The following is a 19,944-nucleotide window of genomic DNA, read 5'->3' as shown; positions in this document are numbered from 1 at the left end:
CCCGTCCCACTCGGGGTGAGAAATGCAAAAAGATCAATTGATGGACCGAATGCATAACAATGTTATACATTCACCCCAGTAGAGAGCCAGGCCAGCTCCTCCCTGGACTGAAAGCAAGCATCCTAGGACCGGTTTCGCGCTTTCAGCCCTCATGGAGAGCACAGGACCCATGTCTGGGCATACCCGTCCCACACAGGGTGAGAAATGCAAAAAGAACAATTGATGGACAGAATGTAGAACAATGTAATTCATTCACCCCAGTACAGAGATCTGGACCTAAAACCATTGTTTTTCTGCTCACCATGCCATTCCAGTTTGTACCCAGCCATGTGCAAATCAGTCTTGACCCTGCCCCCAATGGGAACAGTCCAGCTCGAACAGCCAAGCCACGTCCTCCCTGGACTGGAAGCAAGCATCCTAGGACCGGTTTTGGGCTTTCTGCCCTCATCAGCCAGGATAGCTTGACTCCAGTGGCATGGAGAGCCCGGGACCCACGTCTGGGCATACCCATCCTACTCGGGGTGAAAAATGCAAAAAGAACAATTGATGGACAGAATGCAGAACAATGTCATTCATTCACCTCAGTACAGAGATCTGGGCCTAAATCCATTGTTTTTTTGCTTATCATGCCATTCCAGTTTGTACCCAGCCATATGCAAATCAATCTTGACCCTGGGCCCGATGGGAACAATCCAGGATGAACTGCCAGGCCAGTTCCTCTCTGTACTGGAAGGAAGCATCCTAGGACCGGTTTCGGTCTTTCAGTTCTCATCAGCCAGGATAGCTTGACTCCAGTGGCATAGAGAGCACGGAACCCACGTCTGGGCATAGCCGTCCCACTCGGGGTGAGAAATGCAAAAAGAACAATTGATGAACAGAATGCAGAACAATGTCATTCATTCACCCCAGTACAGAGATCTGGGCCTAAATCCATTGTTTTTTTGCACACCATGCCATTCCAATTTGGACCCAGCCATATGCAAATCAGTCTTGTCCCTGCGCCCAATGGGAACAGTCCAGCCTGAACTGCCTGGCCAGGTCATCCCTAGACTGGAAGCAAGCATCCTAGGACCGGTTTCGGGCTCTGAGCCATCATCAGCCAGAGTAGATTGAATCCAGCGGCATGGAGGGCACAGGACCCACGTCTGGGCATACCCGTCCCACTCCGGGTAAGAAATGGAAAAAGAACAATTGATGGACAAAATGCAGAACGAAGTCATACATTCACCCCGTACAGAGATCTGGGCCTAAATCCATTGTTTTTTTGCTGAACATGCCATTCCTGTTTGGACGACCCCTATGCAAATCAGTCTTGACCCTGCGCCCAATGGGAACAGTCCAGCCCGAACTGCCAGGCCAGGTCCTCCGTGGACTGGAAGCAAGCATCCTAGGACTGGTTTCTGGCATTTAGCCCTCATCAGCCAGGATAGCTTGATTCCAGTGGCATGGAGAGCCCGGGACCCACGTCTGGGCATACCCATCCTACTCGGGGTGAAAAATGCAATGACAACAATTGATGGACAGAATGCAGAACAATGTCATGCATTCACCCCAGTACAGAGATCTGGGCCTAAATCCATTGTTTTATTGCTCACCATGCCATTCCAGTTTGGACCCACCCATATGCAAATCAGTCTTGACCCGGCACCCAACGGGCACAGTCCAGCCCGAACTGCCAGTCCAGGTCCTACCTGGACTGGAAGCAGGCATCCTAGGACCGGTTTCGAGCTTTCAGCCCTCATCAGCCAGGATAGCTTCACTACAGTTGCATGGAGAGCACAGGACCCACATCTGGGCATAACCGTCCCACACAGGGTGAGAACTGCAAAAAGAACAATTGATGGACAGAATGCAGAACAATGTCATACATTCACCCCAGTACAGAGATCTGGGCCTAAATCCATTGGTTTTTTGCTCACCATGCCATTCAGTTTGGACCCAGCCATATGCAAATCAGACTTAACCCTACGCCCAATGGGAACAGTCCACCCCGAACTGTCAGGGCAGGGCCAGGCCAGGTCCTCCCTGGACTGGAAGCAAGCGTCCTAGGACCGGTTTCGGGCTTTCAGCCCTTAGTCAGGATAGCTTTACTCCAGTGGCATCGAGAGCACGGGACCCACGTCTAGACATACCCGTCCCTCTCGGGGTGAGAAATGCAAAAAGAACAATTGATGGACAGAATGCATAACAATGTCCTACATTCACCCTAGTACAGAGATCTGGGCCTAAATCCATTGGTTTCTTGCTCACCATGCCATTCAGTTTGGACCCAGCCATATGCAAATCAGTCTTGACCCTGTGCCCAATGGGAACAGCCCAGCCCGAACTGCCAGGCCATGTCCTCCCTGGACTGGAAGCAAGCATCCTAGGACCGGTTTCTGGCTTTCAGCCCTCATCAGCCAGGATAGCTTGACTCTAGTGGCATGGAGAGCCCGGGACCCACGTCTGGGCATACCCATCCTACTCGGGGTGAAAAATGCAAAAACTACAACTGATGGACAGAATGCAGATCAATGTCATACATTCACCCCAATACAGAGATCTGGGCCTAAATAGTTGTTTTTTTGCAAACCATTCCATTCAGTTTGGACCGAGCCATATGCAAATATGTCTTGACCCTGCGCCCAATGGGAACAGCCCAGCCCGAACTGCCAGGCCAGGTCCTCCCTGGACAGAAAGCAAGCATCCTAGGACCGGATTCGGGCTTTCAGCCCTCATCAGCCAGGATAGCTTCACTCCAGTGGCATGGAGAACACAGGACCCACGTCTGCGCATACCCGTCGCACCCAGGGTGAGAAATGCAAAAAGAACAATTGATGGACAGAATGCAGAACAATGTCAGACATTCACCCCAGTACAGAGATATGGGCCTAAATCCATTGTTTTTTTGCTCACCATGCCATTCCAGTTTGGAGCCAGCCATATGCAAATCAGTCTTGACCCTGCGCCCAATGGGCCCGAACTGCCAGAGCAGGTTCTCCCTGGACTGGAAGCAAGCATCCGAGGACCGGTTTCAGGCTTTCATCCCTCATCAGCCAGGACATCTTTACTCCAGAGGCATGGAGAGCACAGGACCGACGTCTTGGCATACCCGTCCCACACAGGGTGAGAAATGCTAAAAGAACAATTGATGGATAGAATGCAGAACAATGTCATACATTCACCCCAGTACAGAGATCTGGGGATAAATCCATTATTTTTTTTGCTCACCATGCCATTCCTGGTTGGACCCAGCCATATGCAAATCAGTCTTGACCCTGCGCCCAATGGGAACAGTCCAGCCCGAACTGCCAGGCCAGTTCCTCCCTGGACTGGAAGCAAGCATCCTAGGACCGGTTTCGGGCTTACAGCACTCATCAGCCAGGATAGCGTGACTCCAGTGGGATGGAGAGCACGGGACCCACTTCTAGGCATACCCGTCCCACTCGGGGTGAGAAATGCTAAAAGAACAATTGACGGACAGAATGCAGAACAATGTCATACCTTCACCCCAGTACAGAGATCTGGGCCTAAATCCTTTGTTTTATTGCTCACCATTCCATTCCAATTTGGACCCATCCATATGCAAATCAGCCATGACCCTGCACCCAATGGGAACAGTCCAGCCCAAATTGCCAGGCCAAGTCCTCCATGGACTGGAAGGAAGCATCCTAGGACCGGTCTTGGGCTTTCAGTCCTCATCAGCCAGGATAGCTTGACTCCAGTGGCATGGAGAGTACGGGACCCACGTCTGGGCATACCCGTCCCACTCGGGGTGAGAAATGCAAAAAGATCAATTGATGGACCGAATGCATAACAATGTTATACATTCACCCCAGTAGAGAGCCAGGCCAGCTCCTCCCTGGACTGAAAGCAAGCATCCTAGGACCGGTTTCGCGCTTTCAGCCCTCATGGAGAGCACAGGACCCATGTCTGGGCATACCCGTCCCACACAGGGTGAGAAATGCAAAAAGAACAATTGATGGACAGAATGTAGAACAATGTAATTCATTCACCCCAGTACAGAGATCTGGACCTAAAACCATTGTTTTTCTGCTCACCATGCCATTCCAGTTTGTACCCAGCCATGTGCAAATCAGTCTTGACCCTGCCCCCAATGGGAACAGTCCAGCTCGAACAGCCAAGCCACGTCCTCCCTGGACTGGAAGCAAGCATCCTAGGACCGGTTTTGGGCTTTCTGCCCTCATCAGCCAGGATAGCTTGACTCCAGTGGCATGGAGAGCCCGGGACCCACGTCTGGGCATACCCATCCTACTCGGGGTGAAAAATGCAAAAAGAACAATTGATGGACAGAATGCAGAACAATGTCATTCATTCACCTCAGTACAGAGATCTGGGCCTAAATCCATTGTTTTTTTGCTTATCATGCCATTCCAGTTTGTACCCAGCCATATGCAAATCAATCTTGACCCTGGGCCCGATGGGAACAATCCAGGATGAACTGCCAGGCCAGTTCCTCTCTGTACTGGAAGGAAGCATCCTAGGACCGGTTTCGGTCTTTCAGTTCTCATCAGCCAGGATAGCTTGACTCCAGTGGCATAGAGAGCACGGAACCCACGTCTGGGCATAGCCGTCCCACTCGGGGTGAGAAATGCAAAAAGAACAATTGATGAACAGAATGCAGAACAATGTCATTCATTCACCCCAGTACAGAGATCTGGGCCTAAATCCATTGTTTTTTTGCACGCCATGCCATTCCAATTTGGACCCAGCCATATGCAAATCAGTCTTGTCCCTGCGCCCAATGGGAACAGTCCAGCCTGAACTGCCTGGCCAGGTCATCCCTAGACTGGAAGCAAGCATCCTAGGACCGGTTTCTGGCTTTCAGCCCTCATCAGCCAGGATAGCTTGACTCTAGTGGCATGGATAGCCCGGGACCCACGTCTGGGCATACCCATCCTACTCGGGGTGAAAAATGCAAAAACTACAACTGATGCACAGAATGCAGATCAATGTCATACATTCACCCCAATACAGAGATCTGGGCCTAAATAGTTGTTTTTTTGCAAACCATTCCATTCAGTTTGGACCGAGCCATATGCAAATATGTCTTGACCCTGCGCCCAATGGGAACAGCCCAGCCCGAACTGCCAGGCCAGGTCCTCCCTGGACAGAAAGCAAGCATCCTAGGACCGGATTCGGGCTTTCCGCCCTCATCAGCCAGGATAGCTTGACTCCAGTGGCATGGAGGGCACAGGACCCACGTCTGGGCATACCCGTCCCACTCCGGGTAAGAAATGGAAAAAGAACAATTGATGGACAAAATGCAGAACGAAGTCATACATTCACCCCGTACAGAGATCTGGGCCTAAATCCATTGTTTTTTTGCTGAACATGCCATTCCTGTTTGGACGACCCCTATGCAAATCAGTCTTGACCCTGCGCCCAATGGGAACAGTCCAGCCCGAACTGCCAGGCCAGGTCCTCCGTGGACTGGAAGCAAGCATCCTAGGACTGGTTTCTGGCATTTAGCCCTCATCAGCCAGGATAGCTTGATTCCAGTGGCATGGAGAGCCCGGGACCCACGTCTGGGCATACCCATCCTACTCGGGGTGAAAAATGCAATGACAACAATTGATGGACAGAATGCAGAACAATGTCATGCATTCACCCCAGTACAGAGATCTGGGCCTAAATCCATTGTTTTATTGCTCACCATGCCATTCCAGTTTGGACCCACCCATATGCAAATCAGTCTTGACCCGGCACCCAACGGGCACAGTCCAGCCCGAACTGCCAGTCCAGGTCCTACCTGGACTGGAAGCAGGCATCCTAGGACCGGTTTCGAGCTTTCAGCCCTCATCAGCCAGGATAGCTTCACTACAGTTGCATGGAGAGCACAGGACCCACATCTGGGCATAACCGTCCCACACAGGGTGAGAACTGCAAAAAGAACAATTGATGGACAGAATGCAGAACAATGTCATACATTCACCCCAGTACAGAGATCTGGGCCTAAATCCATTGGTTTTTTGCTCACCATGCCATTCAGTTTGGACCCAGCCATATGCAAATCAGACTTAACCCTACGCCCAATGGGAACAGTCCACCCCGAACTGTCAGGGCAGGGCCAGGCCAGGTCCTCCCTGGACTGGAAGCAAGCGTCCTAGGACCGGTTTCGGGCTTTCAGCCCTTAGTCAGGATAGCTTTACTCCAGTGGCATCGAGAGCACGGGACCCACGTCTAGACATACCCGTCCCTCTCGGGGTGAGAAATGCAAAAAGAACAATTGATGGACAGAATGCATAACAATGTCCTACATTCACCCTAGTACAGAGATCTGGGCCTAAATCCATTGGTTTCTTGCTCACCATGCCATTCAGTTTGGACCCAGCCATATGCAAATCAGTCTTGACCCTGTGCCCAATGGGAACAGCCCAGCCCGAACTGCCAGGCCATGTCCTCCCTGGACTGGAAGCAAGCATCCTAGGACCGGTTTCTGGCTTTCAGCCCTCATCAGCCAGGATAGCTTGACTCTAGTGGCATGGAGAGCCCGGGACCCACGTCTGGGCATACCCATCCTACTCGGGGTGAAAAATGCAAAAACTACAACTGATGGACAGAATGCAGATCAATGTCATACATTCACCCCAATACAGAGATCTGGGCCTAAATAGTTGTTTTTTTGCAAACCATTCCATTCAGTTTGGACCGAGCCATATGCAAATATGTCTTGACCCTGCGCCCAATGGGAACAGCCCAGCCCGAACTGCCAGGCCAGGTCCTCCCTGGACAGAAAGCAAGCATCCTAGGACCGGATTCGGGCTTTCAGCCCTCATCAGCCAGGATAGCTTCACTCCAGTGGCATGGAGAACACAGGACCCACGTCTGCGCATACCCGTCGCACCCAGGGTGAGAAATGCAAAAAGAACAATTGATGGACAGAATGCAGAACAATGTCAGACATTCACCCCAGTACAGAGATATGGGCCTAAATCCATTGTTTTTTTGCTCACCATGCCATTCCAGTTTGGAGCCAGCCATATGCAAATCAGTCTTGACCCTGCGCCCAATGGGAACTGTCCAGCCCGAACTGCCAGAGCAGGTTCTCCCTGGACTGGAAGCAAGCATCCGAGGACCGGTTTCAGGCTTTCAGCCCTCATCAGCCAGGACATCTTTACTCCAGAGGCATGGAGAGCACAGGACCGACGTCTTGGCATACCCGTCCCACACAGGGTGAGAAATGCTAAAAGAACAATTGATGGATAGAATGCAGAACAATGTCATACATTCACCCCAGTACAGAGATCTGGGGATAAATCCATTATTTTTTTTGCTCACCATGCCATTCCTGGTTGGACCCAGCCATATGCAAATCAGTCTTGACCCTGCGCCCAATGGGAACAGTCCAGCCCGAACTGCCAGGCCAGTTCCTCCCTGGACTGGAAGCAAGCATCCTAGGACCGGTTTCGGGCTTACAGCACTCATCAGCCAGGATAGCGTGACTCCAGTGGGATGGAGAGCACGGGACCCACTTCTAGGCATACCCGTCCCACTCGGGGTGAGAAATGCTAAAAGAACAATTGACGGACAGAATGCAGAACAATGTCATACCTTCACCCCAGTACAGAGATCTGGGCCTAAATCCTTTGTTTTATTGCTCACCATTCCATTCCAATTTGGACCCATCCATATGCAAATCAGCCATGACCCTGCACCCAATGGGAACAGTCCAGCCCAAATTGCCAGGCCAAGTCCTCCATGGACTGGAAGGAAGCATCCTAGGACCGGTCTTGGGCTTTCAGTCCTCATCAGCCAGGATAGCTTGACTCCAGTGGCATGGAGAGTACGGGACCCACGTCTGGGCATACCCGTCCCACTCGGGGTGAGAAATGCAAAAAGATCAATTGATGGACCGAATGCATAACAATGTTATACATTCACCCCAGTAGAGAGCCAGGCCAGCTCCTCCCTGGACTGAAAGCAAGCATCCTAGGACCGGTTTCGCGCTTTCAGCCCTCATGGAGAGCACAGGACCCATGTCTGGGCATACCCGTCCCACACAGGGTGAGAAATGCAAAAAGAACAATTGATGGACAGAATGTAGAACAATGTAATTCATTCACCCCAGTACAGAGATCTGGACCTAAAACCATTGTTTTTCTGCTCACCATGCCATTCCAGTTTGTACCCAGCCATGTGCAAATCAGTCTTGACCCTGCCCCCAATGGGAACAGTCCAGCTCGAACAGCCAAGCCACGTCCTCCCTGGACTGGAAGCAAGCATCCTAGGACCGGTTTTGGGCTTTCTGCCCTCATCAGCCAGGATAGCTTGACTCCAGTGGCATGGAGAGCCCGGGACCCACGTCTGGGCATACCCATCCTACTCGGGGTGAAAAATGCAAAAAGAACAATTGATGGACAGAATGCAGAACAATGTCATTCATTCACCTCAGTACAGAGATCTGGGCCTAAATCCATTGTTTTTTTGCTTATCATGCCATTCCAGTTTGTACCCAGCCATATGCAAATCAATCTTGACCCTGGGCCCGATGGGAACAATCCAGGATGAACTGCCAGGCCAGTTCCTCTCTGTACTGGAAGGAAGCATCCTAGGACCGGTTTCGGTCTTTCAGTTCTCATCAGCCAGGATAGCTTGACTCCAGTGGCATAGAGAGCACGGAACCCACGTCTGGGCATAGCCGTCCCACTCGGGGTGAGAAATGCAAAAAGAACAATTGATGAACAGAATGCAGAACAATGTCATTCATTCACCCCAGTACAGAGATCTGGGCCTAAATCCATTGTTTTTTTGCACACCATGCCATTCCAATTTGGACCCAGCCATATGCAAATCAGTCTTGTCCCTGCGCCCAATGGGAACAGTCCAGCCTGAACTGCCTGGCCAGGTCATCCCTAGACTGGAAGCAAGCATCCTAGGACCGGTTTCGGGCTCTGAGCCATCATCAGCCAGAATAGATTGAATCCAGCGGCATGGAGGGCACGGGACCCACGTCTGGGCATACCCGTCCCACTCCGGGTAAGAAATGGAAAAAGAACAATTGATGGACAAAATGCAGAACGAAGTCATACATTCACCCCGTACAGAGATCTGGGCATAAATCCATTGTTTTTTTGCTGAACATGCCATTCCTGTTTGGACGACCCCTATGCAAATCAGTCTTGACCCTGCGCCCAATGGGAACAGTCCAGCCCGAACTGCCAGGCCAGGTCCTCCGTGGACTGGAAGCAAGCATCCTAGGACCGGTTTCTGGCATTTAGCCCTCATCAGCCAGGATAGCTTGATTCCAGTGGCATGGAGAGCCCGGGACCCACGTCTGGGCATACCCATCCTACTCGGGGTGAAAAATGCAATGACAACAATTGATGGACAGAATGCAGAACAATGTCATGCATTCACCCCAGTACAGAGATCTGGGCCTAAATCCATTGTTTTATTGCTCACCATGCCATTCCAGTTTGGACCTACCCATATGCAAATCAGTCTTGACCCGGCGCCCAACGGGCACAGTCCAGCCCGAACTGCCAGTCCAGGTCCTACCTGGACTGGAAGCAGGCATCCTAGGACCGGTTTCGAACTTTCAGCCCTCATCAGCCAGGATAGCTTCACTACAGTTGCATGGAGAGCACAGGACCCACATCTGGGCATAACCGTCCCACACAGGGTGAGAACTGCAAAAAGAACAATTGATGGACAGAATGCAGAACAATGTCATACATTCACCCCAGTACAGAGATCTGGGCCTAAATCCATTGGTTTTTTGCTCACCATGCCATTCAGTTTGGACCCAGCCATATGCAAATCAGACTTAACCCTCCGCCCAATGGGAACAGTCCACCCCGAACTGTCAGGGCAGGGCCAGGCCAGGTCCTCCCTGGACTGGAAGCAAGCGTCCTATGACCGGTTTCGGGCTTTCAGCCCTTAGTCAGGATAGCTTTACTCCAGTGGCATCGAGAGCACGGGACCCACGTCTAGAAATACCCGTCCCTCTCGGGGTGAGAAATGCAAAAAGAACAATTGATGGACAGAATGCATAACAATGTCCTACATTCACCCTAGTACAGAGATCTGGGCCTAAATCCATTGGTTTCTTGCTCACCATGCCATTCAGTTTGGACCCAGCCATATGCAAATCAGTCTTGACCCTGTGCCCAATGGGAACTGCCCAGCCCGAACTGCCAGGCCATGTCCTCCCTGGACTGGAAGCAAGCATCCTAGGACCGGTTTCTGGCTTTCAGCCCTCATCAGCCAGGATAGCTTGACTCTAGTGGCATGGAGAGCCCGGGACCCACGTCTGGGCATACCCATCCTACTCGGGGTGAAAAATGCAAAAACTACAACTGATGGACAGAATGCAGATCAATGTCTTACATTCACCCCAATACAGAGATCTGGGCCTAAATAGTTGTTTTTTTGCAAACCATTCCATTCAGTTTGGACCGAGCCATATGCAAATATGTCTTGACCCTGCGCCCAATGGGAACAGCCCAGCCCGAACTGCCAGGCCAGGTCCTCCCTGGACAGAAAGCAAGCATCCTAGGACCGGATTCGGGCTTTCAGCCCTCATCAGCCAGGATAGCTTCACTCCAGTGGCATGGAGAACACAGGACCCACGTCTGCGCATACCCGTCGCACCCAGGGTGAGAAATGCAAAAAGAACAATTGATGGACAGAATGCAGAACAATGTCAGACATTCACCCCAGTACAGAGATATGGGCCTAAATCCATTGTTTTTTTGCTCACCATGCCATTCCAGTTTGGAGCCAGCCATATGCAAATCAGTCTTGACCCTGCGCCCAATGGGAACTGTCCAGCCCGAACTGCCAGAGCAGGTTCTCCCTGGACTGGAAGCAAGCATCCGAGGACCGGTTTCAGGCTTTCAGCCCTCATCAGCCAGGACATCTTTACTCCAGAGGCATGGAGAGCACAGGACCGACGTCTTGGCATACCCGTCCCACACAGGGTGAGAAATGCTAAAAGAACAATTGATGGATAGAATGCAGAACAATGTCATACATTCACCCCAGTACAGAGATCTGGGGATAAATCCATTATTTTTTTTGCTCACCATGCCATTCCTGGTTGGACCCAGCCATATGCAAATCAGTCTTGACCCTGCGCCCAATGGGAACAGTCCAGCCCGAACTGCCAGGCCAGTTCCTCCCTAGACTGGAAGCAAGCATCCTAGGACCGGTTTCGGGCTTACAGCACTCATCAGCCAGGATAGCGTGACTCCAGTGGGATGGAGAGCACGGGACCCACTTCTAGGCATACCCGTCCCACTCGGGGTGAGAAATGCTAAAAGAACAATTGACGGACAGAAAGCAGAACAATGTCATACCTTCACCCCAGTACAGAGATCTGGGCCTAAATCCTTTGTTTTATTGCTCACCATTCCATTCAGATTGGAACCAGCCATATGCAAATCAGTCTTGACCCTGCGCCCAATGGGAACAATCCAGGACGAACTGACAGGCCAGCTCCTCCCTGGACTTGAAGCAAGCATCCCAGGACCAGTTTCGGGCTTTCAGCCCTCATCAGCCAGGATAGCTTGACTCCAGTGGCATGGAGAGCCCCGGACTCACATCTGGGCATACCCATCCTACTTGGGGTGAAAACTGCAAAAACAACAATTGATGGACAGAATGCAGAACAATGTCATACATTCACCCCAGTTCAGAAAACTGGACCTAAATCCATTGGTTTTTTTTTGCTCACCGTGCCATTCCAGCTTGGACCCAGCCATATGCAAATCAGTCTTGACCCTGCGCCCAATGGGAAAATTCCAGCCCGAACTGCCAGGCCAGGTCCTCCCTGGACTGGAGGCAAGCATCCTAGGACCGGTTTCGGGCTTTCAGCCCTCATCAGCCAGGATAGCTTGACTCCAGTGGCATGGAGAGCCCGGGACCCACGTCTGGGCATACCCATCCTACTCGGGGTGAAAAATGCAATGACAACAATTGATGGACAGAATGCAGAACAATGTCATGCATTCACCCCAGTACAGAGATCTGGGCCTAAATCCATTGTTTTATTGCTCACCATGCCATTCCAGTTTGGACCCACCCATATGCAAATCAGTCTTGACCCGGCGCCCAACGGGCACAGTCCAGCCCAAACTGCCAGTCCAGGTCCTACCTGGACTGGAAGCAGGCATTCTAGGACCGGTTTCGAGCTTTCAGCCCTCATCAGCCAGGATAGCTTCACTACAGTTGCATGGAGAGCCCAGGACCCACATCTGGGCATAACCGTCCCACACAGGGTGAGAACTGCAAAAAGAACAATTGATGGACAGAATGCAGAACAATGTCATACATTCACCCCAGTACAGAGATCTGGGCCTAAATCCATTGGTTTTTTGCTCACCATGCCATTCAGTTTGGACCCAGCCATATGCAAATCAGACATGACCCTACGCCCAATGGGAACAGTCCACCCCGAACTGTCAGGGCAGGGCCAGGCCAGGTCCTCCCTGGACTGGAAGCAAGCGTCCTAGGACCGGTTTCGGGCTTTCAGCCCTTAGCCAGGATAGCTTTACTCCAGTGGCATCGAGAGCACGGGACCCACGTCTAGACATACCCGTCCCTCTCGGGGTGAGAAATGCAAAAAGAACAATTGATGGACAGAATGCATAACAATGTCCTACATTCACCCTAGTACAGAGATCTGGGCCTAAATCCATTGGTTTCTTGCTCACCATGCCATTCAGTTTGGACCCAGCCATATGCAAATCAGTCTTGGCCCTGTGCCCAATGGGAACAGCCCAGCCCGAACTGCCAGGCCATGTCCTCCCTGGACTGGAAGCAAGCATCCTAGGACCGGTTTCTGGCTTTTAGCCCTCATCAGCCAGGATAGCTTGACTCTAGTGGCATGGAGAGCCCGGGACCCACGTCTGGGCATACCCATCCTACTCGGGGTGAAAAATGCAAAAACTACAACTGATGGACAGAATGCAGATCAATGTCATACATTCACCCCAATACAGAGATCTGGGCCTAAATAGTTGTTTTTTTGCAAACCATGCCATTCAGTTTGGACCGAGCCATATGCAAATATGCCTTGACCCTGCGCCCAATGGGAACAGCCCAGCCCGAACTGCCAGGCCAGGTCCTCCCTGGACAGAAAGCAAGCATCCTAGGACCGGATTCGGGCTTTCAGCCCTCATCAGCCAGGATAGCTTCACTCCAGTGGCATGGAGAACACAGGACCCACGTCTGCGCATACCCGTCGCACCCAGGGTGAGAAATGCAAAAAGAACAATTGATGGACAGAATGTAGAACAATGTCAGACATTCACCCCAGTACAGAGATATGGGCCTAAATCCATTGTTTTTTTGCTCACCATGCCATTCCAGTTTGGAGCCAGCCATATGCAAATCAGTCTTGACCCTGCGCCCAATGGGAACTGTCCAGCCCGAACTGCCAGAGCAGGTTCTCCCTGGACTGGAAGCAAGCATCCGAGGACCGGTTTCAGGCTTTCAGCCCTCATCAGCCAGGACATCTTTACTCCAGAGGCATGGAGAGCACAGGACCGACGTCTTGGCATACCCGTCCCACACAGGGTGAGAAATGCTAAAAGAACAATTGATGGATAGAATGCAGAACAATGTCATACATTCACCCCAGTACAGAGATCTGGGGATAAATCCATTATTTTTTTTGCTCACCATGCCATTCCTGGTTGGACCCAGCCATATGCAAATCAGTCTTGACCCTGCGCCCAATGGGAACAGTCCAGCCCCAACTGCCAGGCCAGTTCCTCCCTGGACTGGAAGCAAGCATCCTAGGACCGGTTTCGGGCTTACAGCACTCATCAGCCAGGATAGCGTGACTCCAGTGGGATGGAGAGCACGGGACCCACTTCTAGGCATACCCGTCCCACTCGGGGTGAGAAATGCTAAAAGAACAATTGACGGACAGAATGCAGAACAATGTCATACCTTCACCCCAGTACAGAGATCTGGGCCTAAATCCTTTGTTTTATTGCTCACCATTCCATTCAGATTGGAACCAGCCATATGCAAATCAGTCTTGACCCTGCGCCCAATGGGAACAATCCAGGACGAACTGACAGGCCAGCTCCTCCCTGGACTTGAAGCAAGCATCCCAGGACCAGTTTCGGGCTTTCAGCCCTCATCAGCCAGGATAGCTTGACTCCAGTGGCATGGAGAGCCCCGGACTCACATCTGGGCATACCCATCCTACTTGGGGTGAAAACTGCAAAAACAACAATTGATGGACAGAATGCAGAACAATGTCATACATTCACCCCAGTACAGAAAACTGGGCCTAAATCCATTGTTTTTTTTTTTGCTCACCGTGCCATTACAGCTTGGACCCAGCCATATGCAAATCAGTCTTGACCCTGCGCCCAATGGGAAAATTCCAGCCCGAACTGCCAGGCCAGGTCCTCCCTGGACTGGAGGCAAGCATCCTAGGACCGGTTTCGGGCTTTCAGCCCTCATCAGCCAGGATAGCTTGACTCCAGTGGCATGGAGAGCCCGGGACCCACGTCTGGGCATACCCATCCTACTCGGGGTGAAAAATGCAATGACAACAATTGATGGACAGAATGCAGAACAATGTCATGCATTCACCCCAGTACAGAGATCTGGGCCTAAATCCATTGTTTTATTGCTCACCATGCCATTCCAGTTTGGACCCACCCATATGCAAATCAGTCTTGACCCGGCGCCCAACGGGCACAGTCCAGCCCAAACTGCCAGTCCAGGTCCTACCTGGACTGGAAGCAGGCATCCTAGGACCGGTTTCGAGCTTTCAGCCCTCATCAGCCAGGATAGCTTCACTACAGTTGCATGGAGAGCCCAGGACCCACATCTGGGCATAACCGTCCCACACAGGTTGAGAACTGCAAAAAGAACAATTGATGGACAGAATGCAGAACAATGTCATACATTCACCCCAGTACAGAGATCTGGGCCTAAATCCATTGGTTTTTTGCTCACCATGCCATTCAGTTTGGACCCAGCCATATGCAAATCAGACATGACCCTACGCCCAATGGGAACAGTCCACCCCGAACTGTCAGGGCAGGGCCAGGCCAGGTCCTCCCTGGACTGGAAGCAAGCATCCTAGGACCGGTTTCGGGCTTTCAGCCCTTAGCCAGGATAGCTTTACTCCAGTGGCATCGAGAGCACGGGACCCACGTCTAGACATACCCGTCCCTCTCGGGGTGAGAAATGCAAAAAGAACAATTGATGGACAGAATGCATAACAATGTCCTACATTCACCCTAGTACAAAGATCTGGGCCTAAATCCATTGGTTTCTTGCTCACCATGCCATTCAGTTTGGACCCAGCCATATGCAAATCAGTCTTGACCCTGTGCCCAATGGGAACAGCCCAGCCCGAACTGCCAGGCCATGTCCTCCCTGGACTGGAAGCAAGCATCCTAGGACCGGTTTCTGGCTTTCAGCCCTCATCAGCCAGGATAGCTTGACTCTAGTGGCATGGAGAGCCCGGGACCCAAGTCTGGGCATACCCATCCTACTCGGGGTGAAAAATGCAAAAACTACAACTGATGGACAGAATGCAGATCAATGTCATACATTCACCCCAATACAGAGATCTGGGCCTAAATAGTTGTTTTTTTGCAAACCATGCCATTCAGTTTGGACCGAGCCATATGCAAATATGCCTTGACCCTGCGCCCAATGGGAACAGCCCAGCTCGAACTGCCAGGCCAGGTCCTCCCTGGACAGAAAGCAAGCATCCTAGGACCGGATTCGGGCTTTCAGCCCTCATCAGCCAGGATAGCTTCACTCCAGTGGCATGGAGAACACAGGACCCACGTCTGCGCATACCCGTTGCACCCAGGGAGAGAAATGCAAAAAGAACAATTGATGGACAGAATGCAGAACAATGTCAGACATTCACCCCAGTACAGAGATATGGGCCTAAATCCATTGTTTTTTTGCTCACCATGCCATTCCAGTTTGGAGCCAGCCATATGCAAATCAGTCTTGACCCTGCGCCCAATGGGAACTGTCCAGCCTGGACTGCCAGGCCAGGTCCTCCCTGGACTGGAAGCAAGCATCCTAGGACCGGTTTCAGGCTTTCAGCCCTCATCAGCCAGGACATCTTTACTCCAGAGGCATGGAGAGCACAGGACCGACGTCTTGGCATTCCCGTCCCACACAGGGTGAGAAATGCTAAAAGAATAATTGATGGATAGAATGCAGAACAATGTCATACATTCACCCCAGTACAGAGATCTGGGGCTAAATCGATTGTTTTTTTTGCTCACCATGCCATTCCTGGTTGGACCCAGCCATATGCAAATCAGACTTGACCCTGCGCCCAATGGGAACAGTCCAGCCCGAACTGCCAGGCCAGTTCCTCCCTAGACTGGAAGCAAGCATCCTAGGACCGGTTTCGGGCTTACAGCACTCATCAGCCAGGATAGCGTGACTCCAGTGGGATGGAGAGCACGGGACCCACTTCTAGGCATACCCGTCCCACTCGGGGTGAGAAATGTTAAGAGAACAATTGACGGACAGAATGCAGAACAATGTCATACCTTCACCCCAGTACAGAGATCTGGGCCTAAATCCTTTGTTTTATTGCTCACCATTCCATTCAGATTGGAACCAGCCATATGCAAATCAGTCTTGACCCTGCGCCCAATGGGAACAATCAAGGACGAACTGACAAGCAAGCTCCTCCCTGGACTTGAAGAAAGCATCCCAGGACCAGTTTCGGGCTTTCAGCCCTCATCAGCCAGGATAGCTTGACTCCAGTGGCATGGAGAGCCCCGGACTCACATCTGGGCATACCCATCCTACTTGGGGTGAAAACTGCAAAAACAACAATTGATGGACAGAATGCAGAACAATGTCAGACATTCACCCCAGTACAGAAAACTGGGCCTAAATCCATTGGTTCTTTTTTGCTCACCATGCCATTCCAGCTTGGACCCAGCCATATGCAAATCAGTCTTGACCCTGCGCCCAATGGGAAAATTCCAGCCCGAACTGCCAGGCCATGTCCTCCCTGGACTGGAGGCAAGCATCCTAGGACCGGTTTCGGTCTTTAAGCCCTCATCAGCCAGGATAGCTTGACTCCAGTGGAATGGAGATCACGGGACCGACGTCTGGGCATACCCGTCCCACTCGGGGTGAGAAATGCAAAAAGAACAATTGATGGACAGAATGCAGAACCATGTACTACATTCACACCAGTACAGAGATCTGGGCCTAAATCCATTGGTTTTTTGCAAACTATGCCATTCAGTTTGGACCAAGCCATATGCAAATCAGTCTTGACCCTGCGCCCAATGGGAACAGCCCAGCCCGAACTGCCAGGCCAGGTCCTCCCTGGACTGGAAGTAAGCATCCGAGGACTGGTTTTGAGCTTTCAGCCCTCTTCAGTCAGGATAGCTTCACTCCAGTGGCATGGAGAGCACAGAACCCAAGTCTAGGCGCAACCGTCCTACAAAGTGTGAGAAATGCAAGAACAATTGATGGACAGATTGCAAAATAATGTCATACATTCACCCCAGTACAGAGATCTGGGCCTAAATCCATTATTTTTTTGCTCACCATGCCATTCCAGTTTGGACCCAGCCATATAAAAATCAATCTTGACCCTGCGTCCAACGGGCACAGTTCAGCCCGAACTGCCAGGCCAGGCCAGGTCCTCCCTGGACTGGAAACAAGCATCCTAGGACCGGATTCGGGCTTTCAGCCCTCATCAGCCAGGATAGCTTCACTCCAGTGGCATGGAGAACACAGGACCCACGTCTGCGCATACCCGTCGCACCCAGGGTGAGAAATGCAAAAAGAACAATTGATGGACAGAATGCAGAACAATGTCAGACATTCACCCCAGTACAGAGATATGGGCCTAAATCCATTGTTTTTTTGCTCACCATGCCATTCCAGTTTGGAGCCAGCCATATGCAAATCAGTCTTGACCCTGCGCCCAATGGGAACTGTCCAGCCCGAACTGCCAGGCCAGGTCCTCCCTGGACTGGAAGCAAGCATCCTAGGACCGGTTTCAGGCTTTCAGCCCTCATCAGCCAGGACATCTTTACTCCAGAGGCATGGAGAGCACAGGACCGACGTCTTGGCATACCCATCCCACACAGGGTGAGAACTGCAAAAAGAACAATTGATGGACAGAATGCAGAACAATGTCATACATTCACCCCAGTACAGAGATCTGGGCCTAAATCCATTGGTTTTTTGCTCACCATGCCATTCAGTTTGGACCCAGCCATATGCAAATCAGACATGACCCTACGCCCAATGGGAACAGTCCACCCCGAACTGTCAGGGCAGGGCCAGGCCAGGTCCTCCCTGGACTGGAAGCAAGCGTCCTAGGACCGGTTTCGGGCTTTCAGCCCTTAGCCAGGATAGCTTTACTCCAGTGGCATCGAGAGCACGGGACCCACGTCTAGACATACCCGTCCCTCTCGGGGTGAGAAATGCAAAAAGAACAATTGATGGACAGAATGCATAACAATGTCCTACATTCACCCTAGTACAGAGATCTGGGCCTAAATCCATTGGTTTCTTGCTCACCATGCCATTCAGTTTGGACCCAGCCATATGCAAATCAGTCTTGACCCTGTGCCCAATGGGAACAGCCCAGCCCGAACTGCCAGGCCATGTCCTCCCTGGACTGGAAGCAAGCATCCTAGGATCGGTTTCTGGCTTTCAGCCCTCATCAGCCAGGATAGCTTGACTCTAGTGGCATGGAAAGCCCGGGACCCACGTCTGGGCATACCCATCCTACTCGGGGTGAAAAATGCAAAAACTACAACTGATGGACAGAATGCAGATCAATGTCATACATTCACCCCAATACAGAGATCTGGGCCTAAATAGTTGTTTTTTTGCAAACCATGCCATTCAGTTTGGACCGAGCCATATGCAAATATGCCTTGACCCTGCGCCCAATGGGAACAGCCCAGCCCGAACTGCCAGGCCAGGTCCTCCCTGGACAAAAAGCAAGCATCCTAGGACCGGATTCGGGCTTTCAGCCCTCATCAGCCAGGATAGCTTCACTCCAGTGGCATGGAGAACACAGGACCCACGTCTGCGCATACCCGTTGCACCCAGGGTGAGAAATGCAAAAAGAACAATTGATGGACAGAATGCAGAACAATGTCAGACATTCACCCCAGTACAGAGATATGGGCCTAAATCCATAGTTTTTTTGCTCACCATGCCATTCCAGTTTGGAGCCAGCCATATGCAAATCAGTCTTGACCCTGCGCCCAATGGGAACTGTCCAGCCTGGACTGCCAGGCCAGGTCCTCCCTGGACTGGAAGCAAGCATCCTAGGACCGGTTTCAGGCTTTCAGCCCTCATTAGCCAGGACATCTTTACTCCAGAGGCATGGAGAGCACAGGACCGATGTCTTGGCATTCCCGTCCCACACAGGGTGAGAAATGCTAAAAGAATAATTGATGGATAGAATGCAGAACAATGTCATACATTCACCCCAGTACAGAGATCTGGGGCTAAATCGATTGTTTTTTTTGCTCACCATGCCATTCCTGGTTGGACCCAGCCATATGCAAATCAGACTTGACCCTGCGCCCAATGGGAACAGTCCAGCCCGAACTGCCAGGCCAGTTTCTCCCTGGACTGGAAGCAAGCATCCTAGGACCGGTTTCGGGCTTACAGCACTCATCAGCCAGGATAGCGTGACTCCAGTGGGATGGAGAGCACGGGACCCACTTCTAGGCATACCCGTCCCACTCGGGGTGAGAAATGTTAAAAGAACAATTGACAGACAGAATGCAGAACAATGTCATACCTTCACCCCAGTACAGAGATCTGGGCCTAAATCCTTTGTTTTATTGCTCACCATTCCATTCAGATTGGAACCAGCCATATGCAAATCAGTCTTGACCCTGCGCCCAATGGGAACAATCAAGGACGAACTGACAAGCCAGCTCCTCCCTGGACTTGAAGCAAGCATCCCAGGACCAGTTTCGGGCTTTCAGCCCT

Source organism: Triturus cristatus, chromosome 1_1 (genome assembly GCF_964204655.1).
Source record: "Triturus cristatus chromosome 1_1, aTriCri1.1, whole genome shotgun sequence".
Classification (NCBI taxonomy): domain Eukaryota; kingdom Metazoa; phylum Chordata; class Amphibia; order Caudata; family Salamandridae; genus Triturus; species Triturus cristatus.
The sequence above is the reverse complement of the archived record's forward strand: the minus strand, read 5'-3'. Positions refer to the sequence as shown.